The sequence below is a fragment of the Protopterus annectens genome, chromosome 6.part0 (assembly GCF_019279795.1).
Source record: "Protopterus annectens isolate FY-2018-M chromosome 6.part0, PAN1.0, whole genome shotgun sequence".
NCBI lineage: Eukaryota > Metazoa > Chordata > Ceratodontiformes > Protopteridae > Protopterus > Protopterus annectens.
In genome coordinates, this window is record NC_056737.1 from 1435816649 (window position 1) to 1435835291 (window position 18643).

Below are 18643 nucleotides of genomic sequence, written 5' to 3' on the forward strand. Positions count from 1 at the left end.
GTCCTATATATGTTTAAATATGTATTTTGCTAACATTCTCCCTCCTTTGATTGCTTCTACTCTATCCAGAAACATATACAACATTATTTCATTCCCTAGCCTCTTCCTCTGTGGAACGTTTAACTAGGCAAGTAATTTGTTGTACATTTCAAGAAGGATTGCATTTTCTATTGACAAATACCACTACAGGTCTTGATACATAGTCTCGGGTACAGATATGTCGCCAGAGTCCCTGACTAATACTTACATGCAAAGTATCCCACAATAGACACATGCTCCCAATATGAGCAGAACAACACAAATGGCAATCCTGATATTCAGTATGACTGACCACATCCACCCAATGGTTTGTGGAAATGGTTCGTCAGTGGGTTTGGGCCTGGTTCCGCCATGGATGACACCTGCTGTATTACCTCTAGGTGGGCGTTGATTTTGGTCTCTTCATGTGGTAGTTGGACACAGCGATCTTCTTCAATAAGCGAGCACGCATGCAATTCTCAGCCCACAGTGCAGTCGTATGCCATTACATTTTGTGACACAACAGTTCTCATTGCATCCAGTTCATCAGTCAGAAGTTCAAGAGCGGAAAGTCACATTCATCCTTCCTCCGACATGTTTTGATAACTTCCTCTGTTCCCTGATTGATTTCACTACTCCACAAGCTGGGAGTGTACCAGGCCAGGTTATGACGCTGTCACTCAAGTCCATATGAATTGATATTCCATTATCTCTTGCAGAAGACTGGAATGTCAGAACAGGTTCCATTTCACACACTGGAGTAGTAGGTTTCTCGACTGTGTTCCCAGTTCTTCGAGCTATATGTGTTATAGTTCATTTCGCACCCAGAGGCAATAGTGCAGTATGTCATGTGACTGGAGCCAGATAACCCAAATAACCACTGCCGGACCAATTCCCAGGTAACCATTGATATGCTTTTTTCCCACAAACAACATGACAATATTCTACTTTACTACTGATGCGGGTTGACTCTGCATGTAACATTTTCCTGTCTCTAACAGAGGACTGTTTATACAATTCAGAATGTTTCTGCACATCCTTCCACATTGTTCTCATGATGTTTCAATACAACTAATGAATGGTGCTGCAAGTAGTACTGTGATCTTTGGCTGTTATATGACATTTGTAAGACACAGTTATGTTACAAATACTCCCACCAACTGAAACTGTATCATGTTTATGATAACATACAATTCCTTTTTGTGTAACAGGTAAGTACAGTGCCACGTTGTCCTGTGATCTCACAGAACCTGTATCAACGTGTAAATATTCACAAGTCTCAATTTATCCCCAAGGGGACAACATGCATCGGAAGTCCTCCATATGATGTAGGTATGGCAGTACAAACACAGCAATTTAAAGTGTTCATAGTCTGTAGATGCACACGCGTCATGCCTAGGTATCTGTTGAAGTGTGGAAGACACTCTGTGGCCAGTTCATCACGTATCAGTATTTGTATCCGTGTGGTTATATGCAGGTAAGGTCCCAGCAAATGTAAAGTAAACACAAACATGGTTAATAGGTGTATAATCATTAGGACAGCAAACAAAATGTCTTTGGGGTTGCTTTGTATTGTTATACAGTCTTGCCCGGGTGATTCAGGCTCTTTGGTATATCAGCTACAAGATGTCAATCAGACTTGATATCCTTTACCGGTTTGAAAAATGTGAGGTGGACCCAGGACGACCTCTCTGCAAACTTTACTGCAGTAGGCGTTGCCAACAGTACCCGGTACAGACCTTCACAATTTCCATTTGGCAATAATGTTCTTTGGATAATAGTGACATACACACAGGATACTGGTGTCAGCTATGCGTCCGTCTTCGTTTGCTCTTTATCTGTAAAAGACTTTCTGAAGAACAGTGTTATTGGTTAACAATCCTCTCATGTCACCTGCTAATGAGTCATCGACCTCCGGCTCTGCAGGCATGACAGCTTTCCACTCTGGCACATGATATGCCATTCCACATACTACTTCGAAGTGGGTGCAGCACTTTACATTTGGAACTGTTGTCATGCTCAGCAATGCTAGAGGTAGACAGCACATGTAACTCATCTGGATGTCACCCACCAACCTCCTCTACTTATTTCTCGGGATCCCATTTTACGGCACCAGCAGTCAGGCTGACTGTGGGTTGTACATGCAATTTACATTCATGGTAATACAAACTAATCCCCCAGGTTGCGTGATTGTCTGGTTCACTACATGTGTTCTATTGTCACTGTAGCTTCTTTACAGCATGCCAGATCTAGGGATCCTTTATTTTACTGGCACCTTTGCCACTGCTGCTGCATCCGGATTCATGGTTGGGAATGCTTCTACCCATTTTGATTATATATATGTGTAATCACTAAACAGTATTTGTTCCCTTCACATTTATTCAGATGTATGAACTCCATACAAATAGTACGGAACGGTTATGGTGGTGTAGGTAAACTCACTCCCTTCGGTTTAAATGCTCCCTGTGCATGATATCTACTGCAAATGTGACACGCTGCTCATGATGTTTGTATGTGGTTCGTAATTCCATATGTTAGGGGTATTCTGTTAACCAAATGTACCATCCCCTCTGTTGAGACATGTCTCTACCCATGGCTCCACAAAGCCGCATATCTGAATACATTAGACGTTAATATTGGCTTTATCACTGTGGATATGTGCAGTCTGTATTCAAGGATTGCTCCTCGTCATACCTACGTCAGCTTTTCTGCTTTCGTAGTTGATGTTTGCATTGTTTGTAAAATTTCTACTTCTAAACTGTCTGAGGTTTGTCATTCCTCATTCACACAAACACTTTCCAACTGTGAGGCTGCTTATTTTGCAGATGCATGAGCTCATGCCTTACCTTTCCTACTGTTATCCTGTTGCTTTCTATGACCTGCACATTTACAATTACCTACTTTAGTGGGTAACTGAATGGAGTCTAATGCATTCAGGATCAATTGCGCATGATTAATCGGTTTAACGGTGGATGTTATCATTCCCCTATTCTTCCACTGCTGCTCATAAACATGCACTGTACAGACAACATACTGACTATCGGGACATATGTCCACACATCAGTTTTCCGCTACAGTACAAGCACGTCTTAAAGCTATCTATTCTGCTGCTTGAAGAGACACGTTATGCTGCAGGGTTTGGCCGTCTACAATCTCATTATCAATAACTACTGCATAACCTACTTGATTCGTTCCTGTAGGACTCTGTCTACATGATCCGCACACATTAACTGTCACCTCTGCCTCATCTAAGGGTATATCAGTGATATCATGTCTGTGTGTAGTTATTTAATCCATTTCAGATAGGCAACTGTGTGGTGTGCCATACACAGGTGTCGGACGTGACGTTGATAGGTTTCCTGTTGTACAACGCTCAATCACCATATGAGGTTGACTCATTGGTAGGGTCAAACAAGACAGATGTCTAGCACGGGTCAGGAATGCTATCTTCTCTTGCAGCAGACTGATCGCAACTGCATGAGACATTCTCACAGTGAGAGGGTGGTCTAGTAACATTAAGGCCGGGCCTGTACTGCCATGGGTGCTACAACAACTGCCTGTACACAATGTGGCACTGACCATGCCACAGTGTCCAACTGCAATGAGTAGTAAGCTATGTAGCGTTGTTGACTTCCATGCTGTTGCATCAAGACTGACATCATATATCTCCGCTTACAATCTACAGTCTGACAACATGTGTTATGATTATTCAGGAGACCTACTACAGATGTTGAAGCTATCAATCGTTCTAGTCTGCAGAAAGCTGTTTCTGCTACTGTAATCCAGTGTAGTATGTGTTGTGCTGCCATAGGTGTATTAAAGATTAAGGCAGACAATACAGCGGATTCCAAAGCATTGTTTGGTAACCAGCTTTGACAAATGTTAGTCGGCCCAGACGGGACTTCATTCCCTTCTTGTTAGTTGGCTTAGGTGCTTATGAAATTGCTACCTTCCTATCGTCATGTGATGTTCTACCCTACTTGGATACCACATATCCCAGGTACTTGACCTGTATTCTCTGTAGTTGCAATTTATGCTTGCTTACTTTATGTCCCTGTTCTGCTGAATATCTCCATAATGCTATTGTATCTTCCATACATTGCTGCTGGGTAGGGGCCGCAAGCAGAATATCATCCACATAAAGTAGAACTTGACTGGCCCCGGGTGGAGTTAACACCGGAATGTAGCTAGCCATCTCCTGTGGGAATATCGTTGTACTTTCACAGTATCCCCGCGATAGTCGGGTATGGCTGTATCTGTTACCCTGAATGTACATGCAAAGCAATACGGACTATCTGGATGTATAGGTATTGCAAAGGAAGCATAGCTTATATGTACCACGGTAAGATACTTCTGTATGTTCATAGCATTGAATATAGTGTGTGGGTCTGGCACCATCGCTACCCTAAGTATTATTACATGATTTACAGCTTGTACATACTGTACCATCCGCCATTCCCCCTTTGTTTTCCGATCAGAAGATACAGGGGTATTGCATGGTGAATAGCGATTACTTTGTAGATGGGGAATTCCCTCTGTGACTTTACAGATATCTTCTGGTGTCCACGGTCTATACACTACGGGGGTTGGGTCCTGGCCTTCCTGTCCTGCATGAAGGTTCGGTACTTCAATTAATTGACAGATATCCTCACTCTGTTCTAGTGACTGTCTTCTTACTCGGATGTCCCTAGGTATGTTACGAGTTCGGGATGTGGTTTCAATAGCTTCTCTTACATTTGGTCATTGTGCTACCTCTGTTGCCACAGGATAACGTGTGGGGACTTGCCTGCCCTCCCGCTTCATATCCTGGATGTGGTATCGGAGGTGGTAGGGGGTTGTGGGGGGGGGGCTATCGGTACTACTGTATTATGATCTTCTCTGTGTCCGTATGATGCTTTGCCATTTGTAGTGTTCTGTTCCCTTCGGTTCACTACCTCAATCCACCTATGTGCATGACGGATACCCAATTGTCGTTGTTTTGTCGCCTGCACATCTTAGGGCTGCCACCTTTTCAGATGCACAATGTGGGACATTAGTGTTCGGAACGTGTAATTTTCCAGGAAAAGCATACCCACGGCCAGTACATAGGACAGGATTTCACTTTTGCCAGGAGAGCGACCAATTTTGGAGCATTTCAGTTGCTTATTCTGTTTATTATGATATTTTGTTGTTCCAGATACAAAATTACTGTTTTATGCTACCATTTTGAAAGATATCCGAAATGTTTTTCCTGAGATATCAGGACATTTGCCATTTGTTCGGTTTGTTTGCAGGACACAACTGGCCAAGAGGGACTGTCCCTCTCAGGGTGGGACAGGTGTTTACCCTAGGACATGTGCATCACATTTTCAGGGATTACAATGTTTCAGTAACGATATTTTGTGTAATATACCATCAATGTCATATTTATTACCCCATTTTGCTGCATAACTCACATTATGTGCTCTCTGCGATTGCATATACTTCACGTCACCCGTCAAACGCGGATCACATGATCTGTTTCTTCAATAATCTCCCATATCCTCTACACGACTGCTACGCACTTCTCTCATACCACGTGGTGTCTCCTTCCCTGTATCCACTGTAGTGTCTACAATCACTATTTACTCTGCTGTGTGTTCCCCTGACCTATGTTCAGATTTAACAATATTTGGATAGGTCTTCGACCCGCTATCACAACTGTTAACAGAAACACAATGTAGTCTGGTCCCTGATCTACAATAGAGACAAAGAGGCAAACACTCCTTACCTGGGCCTCCTGTTTCAGGCTGCACGCTTTCTTCTTGGGATCCAGTTTTCCGCTTTTCAGCCACAGATCAGACAGTAAACAGCCTCTTTACACACAACAATTCAGTCGGTGGTCTTTTCATTCAAGAAGAAACATTTATGCAAGTTCTCCTTCGTAGATGTCTAACCAGCCATGCACTCTGACCTGTAGCTTACCAAGGGAATTCCGGATTACAAGGATCACAATGTCAAATAAGTTGTTAAAACCAGACTGTAGTTATCAGTAGGCTTTTCTAAGTGACAGCCAATAACACAGGAGGCTCGGGTTCGGAAAGTTTTAGTAGTGTACACAGGCAGGCTAAATAATATACAGTCCAAGTATGAGAGTTTTGTCTGACTCTATACAGTAAGCAGTTTCTTTATATAGTGTTTACAATCAGCTTTTGCCCACCTTACTGACGTGGTCGGTCACAGGGCATTTCCATCACTATGGTCCACAATAGTCTATACATACGTGGGTGCTGGGGTCGTGCTTTTAAAATGTTTTCCCATGAGAATATCACAGCCTTGCAAGGCACCTTGTAAATTACAGTGTCCTTCTGTGATTGTAGCTGTTTCAAGGACCCTAGACTGTTCCGATACAGTGGACAGTTAATTTCTTAATACGTTGCTTTGTCTCTCTGGTAAGGAGTTGTACTGTTATCTTCGATAGAGCTCACAAGGCCATCCTCCTCGGGGGAAGGAGTGATGTTATGCATGTATATACATTTATTGTTCTGTAACCCAGCAAATAATTGATGCTGACAGACATAAACCTGCTGTACTGCTTACTGCCAGGTTCAGAATTCCATCACACTACAGCTTAGCTTCACCAATTACATGCAGGCTTAGTTCTACTGCCATATTGTATGGTACAATTCAATGCGTTATATAGTATTTCGAGTGTAAACTGGCACTTCATATGTGTTTCTATATGTATTTTTCGAACAACAGCCATCCGGCCATATGCATGTTGTTCCGTCCTTTACCTTGACCGTGTGTATTTGTCCGTCCAACGCTACTCTCCACATGTGATGTCCCACCTTCCCCTTCTTTGCCTGTAGCACCCTGTTAGGACGTCCTGTTTGGTAGGCACGTGTTCCGCTATATGTGATCGACTTCACTGCATAAATAATCATCGATGCGGTGGTCCAACAACCCGACTTGTCCACATGTGTACAGTTATGTGCACCGTGTCGTATGCAAACCTATATGGTTTGGACGGGTACATACTACATGCAGGATGTACACATTCTGCAGACACATTCACATGCAGCCATTTACATATCTGTACCTGCGGTGTGTTGGTGACATGTGGGTGCGATTTGCCCGTGGCATTGCCTAACACAAACATCTTACCACATTTCAGGTATGCACATTGTGTGTGGGTGTATAGCTGCACACAGATGCTAGCAGGTTATGGTGCAAAGGTGTACATGGGTGGGACTGACATGTACGATGAGGCTATTGTGTATTACATCTGAATGCATGGGTTCTGCTTCTGGATATTACACTTCAACATACGCCATCCAGTGTATGCAACAGAGACGTTGCTGGGTGTGGGATATGTTGCTATGCACATGTTTGCCTGTGTTTGAGGTATCTTGCTTCCTTACTGTTGTTATGTCAACACAGCTACCCGGCTATGTACTCTCACTACTGCTTGTGACCATTATGGTTGGCACCTTTTCCAATGCCCATAGTGGGGCATGTTACGGAAACTTCGAATTTGCAGGACTACACATACCCACGGCTAGTGCAGTTGACAGAACTTCACTTGTTTGCCATACTATAAGCTTATTCTGTAAGCATTTGGGTTCCTTATTCATTTTCTTATGCCATGTCTGTGTTTCATATAGTAATGTATATGTTTTATGCTACTATTACATGTATATTGCGGAATTTTCTGGGCAGGGATCGGAGGTCATTTTCCATTTTTCCGATTGTTGCAGGGACACAACTGTCCAATCAGGGACTGTCCATGGCACATTGGGACAGCAGGTAACCCTGGTGACCATGCCCATGTCGCTACTGGGGTTGCCACCTTTTCCAGTTTCCAATCTGGGATATTTCCGGGACTCACATCTGACTTTACAGGCCGACACATACACACGGTCACTATATAGCATAGAACTTCACTTGTTTGCCTAAATGAAAGCTTATTGTTGTGGCAATTTGCTTGCTTATTCTGTTTCTTGTGTCATTTAGGTATTTCTGTTACGGAAATGACCAATTCATGCTACCATTACATTAAATACGGGATATCATTGTGTCCTACAATCTTAGCACATCTGCCATTTTTAATACGTTTTTTCGGGACACAACTGCCCATAGAGACTGCCCCAACCAAAGTGGGACAGGTGGTGACCTTAGTCGCTGCTCCTGTGTCAGTGTGGCGCGCTGACATGCTGCTGTACACCTTCTCTGAGTGTAAGCACTGACGGTGCATTGCGGGACACACGCGGTCTTATGCGTATCCTTTGCTCCTTGGACGGGTACACTTAAGCCTTCGTGGCTTGGATTTGCTTCTCTGTTAATTTGGGACGGGTACTATGTTGCATACTCTACGTGCGTTTCATTCTGCACGGGACCTGGCTGCTGCCATTACTATTATGGGCGGACCCTGGCTGTCAGCACATTAGGTTGCTCACCTCATGCCGGCTTAGACACGCCTCCAGACGCATCCTACCTGGGCTCGCTCACGTACACTACGCACGTGTCTGTGGTTCCGGTGCACTCTCATTAATATGCATATGGCGCTACTGCGCCAGCTATTCAATGCACCGCCGGCGCAAGCCTTACGCCGGCCTTGCGCCGAGCTTCATGAATCCCGGGGTATATCTATTTCAAATACTCTTTAATTGTAAATAAATAAGATGGACATAACATTACTCTTTTAGATTCATAGATTAGTACTAAGCTAACTGCCCTTGTGAGCCATTGTAAGCTTAGCCAATTATCCCTTGTGAGACTCAAACCCTGCACCTTGTACTTGCAAAGCAAACACCTTAACCATTAGGCCACCCTCTTTCAGCATTAATTGTTTAAATAACTCAAGGAAATAATCCAATTTACTAAAATATCTAAAATTAAATAAAGCACAAGTGATATTTTTGCAGGAAACTCAATTTAAAGCTAATGATAATTTTACATGGAATCCAAATTAATATATAAGGTTATCTAATTCATCGTATAGTAAAAAAAAAAAAAAACAGAGGAGTCCTAGTACTATGGAGGAAAAATGTTACTAATCCTCAAGCTATTTATAACTATGAAGACAAAGATGGCCTTCTATGAATCGCAATAATAAGATTTTGTGACAGAATTTGGACTTTGGTGAATTTATATTGGTTTACTGGTATAGGAGTAGGAACAGTCAAAAAGCATATAGATCTTATTACTAAAATTTCTAAGGGTAATTTAATTTTGGAGGGGATTTTAATTGCATTTTAGATAGTTTTGAGACTACTAATAAAAGACCTTTTCATATTACTTCTATAGGGAAAGCTCTTAAAAATGGGTAGATAATTTGCAGTTATTAGACTCATTTAGTCATAAGAAAGATAATTAATTAATATTTTCTCATAGTGATCATAGATTCAATACCCAAACTAGAATTAATAACATTTTTATATCCCAAGATTTAAAAATGAAAATATCCTAGTTTTCTATAATCCCTTGCTCCTTATCTGATCACAATTCATTCATTCTTGAATTTCAAACAGATTTCAAGAGATTGACTTTCACTAAAAGAATTACAGTCTATATCACCAAATTAAAACAGTTCAAACCTTGGTTGGATTTGGAAATACAATATTTCTTAGATGCAAATTATACTAGTGATATAAATATAGTTATTTTATGGGATTCATTAAAGGCATATCTATATGGCAAAACCATTACTTGGTTTAATAACAAAACAAAAGAATGGGAATCTGAGTTAATTAATATTCAAAAACAAATCATAGAAATCAGCTCTAATGATTCGAAAGATCTAGTTGCTAAAAAAAAAAAAAAAAAGAAATTGGGGAATTAAATAAAAAATACAATGATATCCTAACATACAAAACCAATTTGGCTTTAGAAAAATTAAAAATAATTCCTTCTCTGTTTCCCCAAAATACATGCACAACTTAGCAATGAAATTAAAAAGTCGAATGAAAATAATATCACAAATATAATCCACAAAGGGAAAAACAACAAAAAGTCTCAGATTTAAGTGACATCTTAGAAGCCTTTAAATATAATTTTACAGAACACTGCAAAAATAATGATTCTTACCATAATAACTTAGATTTAGGCTAGGATTCTTTCAAATTAAAAAAAATACCAGGAAGCTTAATTATAGATATTCAAAAACAAATTTCTCTCAAAGAAATTAATCTAAAAAATAAAGAAAGCAAAAATAATAAGACTCCGGGTATAGATGGAATCATTATTGAAATTTACAAACTATTCCCAACATCTGCTATATCAATTATGCAAAAAGCACTAAATTAAACTTATATACAGGGCACAATTCCATCTTCATGGAGATATTCGTTGATCCCAACTTATGCAGCTCCTATAGACCAATCTCACTGCTTAATAATGATTATACAATTCTTATGTCTATTTTGGTGAACAGAATCAAGAAATCAGTGATTCATGTCATTAGTGATGACCAAACAGGTTTTATTTATAATAGACATACTCATGACAACATTCAACAAATTTTAACCATTATAGACATTTCAAATAGAGACAAACAGGAGGCCCTTATAGTTGCTTCAGACATTGAAAAAGCTTTAAATTGGAACTATCTTTTTAAAATTCTACAAATTTATTAGTTCCCTAAACAATTCATTACTTTAATAAAACAAATGTATAAAATAATCAGGCTTATGTAAAACTAGGCTCATTTACATCAGAAGTGATTGAAATTACTAAGGGTACCAAACAGGGCTGTCCTATGTCTCCAATTCTGTTTGCTTTAGCAATAGAACTTTTTCCTCAACAATTTGTTTTAATCCCAGAATTAAAGGCATTAACATATTTGATCAATTTAATTCTAAAATAATGCTTTTTGCTCATGATATATTTCTTACTTTAACTCAGATGAGTCATTACATGAACTAAATTTACTAGTTGTAAAATGTTATCATATCTCAGGTTTAAGAGTTAATAGTTCTAAGTCTAATCATATGCTGTTAAATAAAAAAGACTTTAATTCTAATATAAACCAAATAATTGGAAAACAGGTTTCCTCTTTAAATTATTTATAAATTGTATTATGTGAAAATTTAGATTTAACGTTAACTACAAATTATAATAATATTGTGAATATCCTAAAATCACCAATTGGAAAATGGAATAAATCGTATTTAACATTTAAAGATAGGTTGCAGTTAATCAAGATGATTCTATTCCCAAAAATAAACTACATCGCACTAGCTATTCCTATAATAATACCCAGTAACAATATTTTAAAATAAATAAAGAAAATTCTTATACATTTTCTTTGGTACCAAAAAAGAAATAGAATAGCTTTCTTAAATCATATCAGACCATGGGAACTTGGAGGGATTAATTTTCCTGATTTAGTATCTTATATTAAAGCTTCCATTTTTAAAATGGTTATAAATTGGTTTGATCCAAAATTTTCTTCTGCATGGAAAACTTTACACACTACTATATTCCTAACTGAAAACAAATTAACAAAAAATTTACAACTAAATGAACAAAATAATAAACTTTGACATATTTTCTGTATCAATCTGCAATATAATTCTATTAAACCCAGCAATCTAAATCATATAAATTATATTTACAACACATTCAGGAGTTTTGTAAAAAATAATATTGATACTAAATTATGGTTACAGTTATTAATTCCCTTTAAAATCACAAAAAAACTTTTCAATAACATTCATATAAATACTCTTAATACATGGAAAACAAAAAAAATGTACATGTTGGTACCACTGTATGAGAAACTTGATAGTTATGGATGTACGTCAGTTAACTGATACATTTGATTTATCAAATTCAGATTGGTTAGCTCTTAGCAATCTACTTCCTTATACACATGATCTGTGCAGAACAATTGACAATTCTTCCTTTAAATCCATACCTAATCTCATATTTTTTATATGAAGTACTATATACAGATTTTAATTGGACAACTTTAACTTCAAAATTATATAAAATCATTATTAATTATAAAGCTACTCCTAATCAGAGGTTTTGGAATTTTATTACTAAAGAACATCCATTACTGTTAACAAATGAGAATAAAACTAGTCTTTTATATTCTATTAAATTTACCTCCAATATGCAAGTTTGGAAAATTTTCAAATGGAAGTTTCTGCATAGAGCTTTCTATACTCCCAACAGAATCACCAGATTTAACAATTCTAATGATGTAACATGTTGGAGATGTTCTTCAAAATGTAAGGCTGATTGGTCTCATATTATGTATTAATGTACTCACATTAAGAAATTTTGGGAAGATATCGGTGAATTTCTTCAAGCCATTTTTACAGATTCTTTTATTTTGTCAAAGTCGTTAATTTTTCTGAATGTAAATGAAACTATTGTTACAAAAAACAAAGACCTTTATCTTCAGTGGAATACAATGGCAGTTACTAAGAACTGCATCACAAAAAAATGGAACTCCTCCTCCATTCCGACTCTTGATGATTTTCTAACCCTATTGAAAGATGTAGCGCTGTTAGAAATAAGAGTCAAGGAAATGAAAATCCTTGGGAGAAAGTTCTCTCCCTTATTGAGACACTTAAATCAAACACAGTTTCACCTACTTGAGTGGAGAGCAAGTAAGAAGATTTCCTCGAACAATGTGTAACTTTCTTTGTTTGTTTATATCAGATTGTTTTTCCTTTTTTTCATAATTGGTTTGAGGCCATTTGTACATTTTGTAAATAGTTTATTATAATTTATTCTTGCTTGAAATGTACAAGTTTATTATTATTACATTTGGAAAAAATTAATAAAATTACTTGAGTAAAAAAAAAGAAATCATTCAGTGGAGTATTGTCTCAGACATACATGCTTGGTACTGTAAATTGTTATGTTTAGTGCTGTTATACTTACAATCACATGGGATCAGTAAGCAAATAGAGATATATTGAAAGTGGAGAGTAGGGAGAGAGATGATGTGGATGGGAGTAAGTAAGATATTCGGTAAGCATGGAGATATTGTGAAAGTGGGGAATAGGAAGAGAGAGAGTGAGGAGGGGAGAAATAGGTTCAGCCTGGTGAGCAGCATAGATTTGCCAATGAATTGTATTCCAAATAATGTTGTTTATCGGCTAATCATGGACCAGACATATGGGGCATTAGTCATTACATTGAAAAATCACACTCATTGGAAAAGAGTATTTATCAAGGCATAATCCTGCTTTACACTTTACTGATATTGCTCCTGAAAAATGGGCACTTATTCACATGGATATCTGCCCAGAACATGAGCTAACTTACCCATAAACCTTGTTCCTGGTGTGCGAGGAATATACAGCATCATTTTATTACAAATGGCCATAACACAGTCTTGAACCTTATTGTGGGTATTGCACTCCATTTATCACACAATTTCTTCTGCAGTCTTTATTCATTTCCTGTTTTACAGTTGACTGGCATCAGATTAGAACACATGTAGTGCCTACAGCAATACTGCACAGTTATTTGAACAGATTACTTCACTATGCACAATCCTGCTTTAAACTTTATTGATAATATACCTTAAAATCTGGCATTTATACACATGGATATCTGGACATAACGTCAGCTACCTTACTCATACATGTATGTCTTCGAGTGGGTGAAATGTACAGCATTGTATGACACAAACTAGCCAGAACACAGGCTTGAACTTACTGTTGGTATTGCACTGCATTTATCAGCCAGTTTTGCCATCAGTATTTATTCATTTCCTTTGTACAGTTGACTGGTGTTAGATTAAAACTCACATGCAGTGACTACAACACTAGTGCATTTGAAACAGCACATATCACAACACCATCACAATTTAAAATCTATTTATTCCTGCTGCTTCAAGTTTGGCATGTACAGCATGGCTAGCTGTGTCAGACCTCTAAGTAACAACCCATTTACCCTCATCATTACCTGAGTGCAATCTACAGCATATTTCATTCAGTGAGCACAGCAGAACAGTGACTGTTAATCTGGGTAGACACCAACCTCAACTGTTGTTTGTAAGCTATACTACACAAGAATGCATGGTTACTTGCCTTAACGTGGTTTACCATATGAAGTAGGCACTGACACATTAGTAAACATATTACATTTCCCAAGTATGTTATAACTGACTCTTAGGACTGCAAACTCTGTAAATACTTTTTATCTTGACAGCACATTATGCATTAGGTTATTGCTTTAATTTTTTCCCTACTTACCACATTCATGCCTCATCCTGGCCAGACGCCCTGCATGGGACTGGACATTGCAAGTCTTCTCTTCTGCAGCTGTTGCAAAAAAAGCAAAACATTGTGCATACCAGTTTTGCACATATTCAGTTTTTATATTTATAAATCACTAGCATACATACATATCAGTGGGGTGTGCCCAGACCGAGCTTCTTGGACCCAGGTGTCCAAGGTTCCCCTCTTTCTCCACTTCAGGATGTCATAGTGGTGATAACACTGCTCACCAGTGCGGGGGATATCAGTAGCACAGGTAAAGTCCCTATCCAAATGATCGCAGGCCTCAAACTTACATTCAGAGCCCTGCTAATCACCCTGCAGCAGCTGGGGTTCACGTTTTTTGACCAGGGATCCAAAAAACACTTAGGACTCCTGCACATGCCATCTCCGCACTTGAAAGGGTGCTCCCTGACCAACACCACCAGGTATATCAACAGCCAAGTGAGCACTCCAAAGAATTGTGTCAGATTCCCACATATTGGTTATTATACAGGGTGCATTCCCACCCTTACACATCATAGTGCAACTTCCAAAAATGTGGTGTATTGCTTAGAATCACTTAAACTCACGCAATCTATTTAAGTGAAACTGAGCATCAAGCAAACTTGCATAAGATGTGTTTAAGTGTAGCTTAGCAACACACAAATAAAGTAGACTGTTGGCCATGTTTAAGCGGAGCTTAGCACTGCATTTCTTTGCTAACTGTAACAATTTTCTAATTTAAATTAAACTCATGTTTCAGTCATCTGACTCATGTTCGAAGCAATAAATTGAGAACATATGACTGCTCAGGACTCGAGCACAGGATCTAGTAGACTGCTGGTCATGATTTATTCTATCTAGCCACTTGGATAGTACAGAGAAGCAGTATATCTTCACATATACTACCAAGATACCTGTTAGCATTGCACAGTGAAGCTGCACAAGTTTGATTTTTGCTAAGCACTGCAAAACTACAACAATTAAATGCATCTGTTTTATATTTTTAGATGTCAGACAGTGTTGCTAAGCACTGTGCCGCTCCACGCAAACAGGGAAACAGGACAAAAAAGTATTCAATTAATTATATACGGTTTCTATTTTTAGATATATAGCAGATATCTGGTACATATGTAAAAGCACAGCTTGACATCCCTAAGCATCATGCTGCACCACGCAAACAGCACATAAACTTAAAAAGAAATACTATCCTGTGCTTAACACCTGTCCAGACATTTTCCTGGACAGTGCCACAATTACGGGACAGCCTCTACACTGCTGCTTGCATGGATTCAATATCCATGTAACTCTGATCTCCCTCAGTAGTGTACCATAATTATATGGAGCCTATATGGATTTTATTGAATCCAGATGTTTGTATTCTTCAAAAAAACCCTCACTCACCCCCCCCCACACACACACACACGCACACACATACACACTCTCTGCTCTTCAAATACCCACTCTCACTCAGTTACCCATACACACACACACACACACACACACACACACACACACACACACACACACACACACACACACACACACACACACACACACAGACACACACACACACACACACACACACCACATATTATAATGTTGTTGATAAATTCACAGACTTTGTTTAATAATAATCTATTTAATAAGAAGTACCACATTATTAATTGCATTCATTTTATCTTAATTGCATAAGGTTTAAATTAGTAGGATCTTTAGTGAGTAGGGCAATACCAGCTTGAATATCACACTGATAAGGATGGGGGAAGGGATTTGAATTAGTTAACATCTATACCATTACACTTTGTTTTACAACTAAATAAACCACTCCCATACCTGATAACAGGTATATTAGTCAGAATGTTTGGGACAAAACTATCATTCTGTTTATTTTTGTTTTGTTTTGATAACTTGACTGTGTGCTTAATAAAGGATTTTTGACTGGAAACAGACTGTCTACCCTTCTTGGGTTACTTCAGAACACCTAATAGAGTTGATAATTGTGTTTAATATTAATAATATTTCAAAATAAGTATTTTATTTTTTGATTTAGGATGTTTTTTAAGTTTGCTACTTCTACTACCATTTTCTGATTTTTCTTCTGCTTTTTAATATACAGTGATTAACTAGATGTACAGGAATTGAAAAACATCCACACAGAGAAGTTTCTTACACTGTTTTGTTTTGGACCCACTATACCTGTATAGTGGGTTGTTTGTGGCTTAAGGGATACCACAGAGATTACTTGTTTCTCATTTCCAGGAAAACAGCGCATGCTTAATTGCCATAGGACACTCACCTTGAATGACTCATTAGCATTTGTGAAGGCCACAGACACAGCCCACCATTTTGCTGAAACTCTTCAAGGTAAGCACTAGGGTAGGTCTAAGAATTTTAAATGGTAACTGCAATTGGAAGAAAGGCACTTTTGACAGATCTGAAAAAAAAATGTTAAGCATGACAGAGCATGTTAATTTAAGCTCATTTTCATCTGCATTCCAATTTGCTTTTAATAAGATATGCATGCTAATCAATGTTTTGTTAAGAATAATTGCTACTTAAAGAAAAGTTTCTTCCCTCCATATTGTAGCTATCTTCCATTTCTTGCAGGAGGCAACAGTTGTTACACTTGTTCTTTGCCATTCCACGGCCCAGCATTCTGATTGGATTGATAAAGTATATGAACATGCAATAGACTTTTCAGTGGCTGATTGATGATATTGAAAACATTTTCAGTATGATTAGTTTTCACAGAATCCCTCATCCATGCTGTCATGTCCTCTTGCATATACTTAAAACAGTTGAGTTACTTTTATCCCTCAGCTATCCTAGTCAATCTCAGATTGCTTTTTATAATTTATCATTCATTTTTTTTTGTTTATAATTGACAAGTAACAGTTTTATACCCATGCCCAAAACAAATTTTTAAGTACCGCAGACTTTTTCTGCAATGCCAATATGGTGTCAGATTGTTCACATAGCCTGTCATTATCTAATGCATATACTCCATCAACACTTAACATATTGTCATTCAGTTTAGTCATAATTTTTTATAACTCCAGCAAGAGTGTATAAAGCAATACTTGCACCAGAATCCACCAAGAGTATTTACTGAAACATACTATTTGGCTTCATCATTCTTCATCTTACCTGGGATCATGTGCTCAGGATACCTCTCAAATATCTAGATTTTTGCTGAACATGCAGATTTTTGCCTCATATTTTTGGTCTGTCCCTCATAAAATGTGTACTTTCCCTGACAAATTGCTGATTATTGAAGTAAATAAATGATTACAGACATTTTAATTTCAGACCCTATACGCTTCCAAAAATGCATGTTAACACAAATTCTGTTACTCTAGCAGCTTTTGAAGTTTATAATAGCAATATTTAAAATCTGCTCCTATTTTTGTGCCTTTGCTCCCCCATAATTTTTGGCGTTGTTCATATTCATTGTGCTAAGTGACTGAGAGATATACATTCCAGCAGTTTGCATATCATCACCTCCCTTCTTAACCTACCTTCCACTACTGTTTCCCATAACTTCATTCTGTGACTGATCAGTTGTATTCCTCTTTAGTTACTACAGCTTTGCACATTACCCTTATTCTTAAAAATCAGTACCAAAACACTTCTTCACTCCTCAAGCAACCACTCACTTTCCAAGATTTCATTAAACAAACTGGTTAAAAATTCCACTGCCATTTCTCCTAAACACCTCCATACTTCCACTGGTATGTCATCTGGACCAACAACCTTTCCATTCTTCATCCTCATCATAGCTGTCCTTACTTCCTCCTTGCTAATCCATTTCACTTACTGATTCACTATCTCCACATCATCAAACCTTTTGTATCGCTCATTATCTTCATTCATCAGCCTCTCAAAGTACTCTTTCCATCTGCTCAACACTCTCCTCACTTGTGAGTATGTTTCCTGCATTATCCTTAATCACTCTTACCTGCTGCACATCTTTCCAAGATCAGTCCCTCTGCCCAGCTAATCAGTACAGGTCCTTTTCTCCCTCCTTAGTGTCCAACCTTTCATACACCTCTCAATACACCTTATCATCAGCCTTCACCACCTCTCTCTTTACCATACACCTCATGTCCTTATACTCCTGTATACTTTCTTCATCTCCCTGACAATCACACTTCTTCACCAACCCCTTCCTCTGTATACTCTCCTGTACTTCATTTTTCCAACACCAGGTCTCCTTATCCTCCTTCCTCTGTCCAGATGTCACACCAAGCACCTTCCCAGCTGTCTCCCTTATCACCTCTGCTGCAGTTACCCAGGTCTTCTGTAACTCTTCACTGTCACAGGGCCTATCTTAACTCTTTCCTGAACTCCACCTCACAATCACCCTTTTTCAACTTCCACCATTTGATCCTTGGCACTGCCCTCACACTCCGCTTACTCTTCTTGATCACCAACAT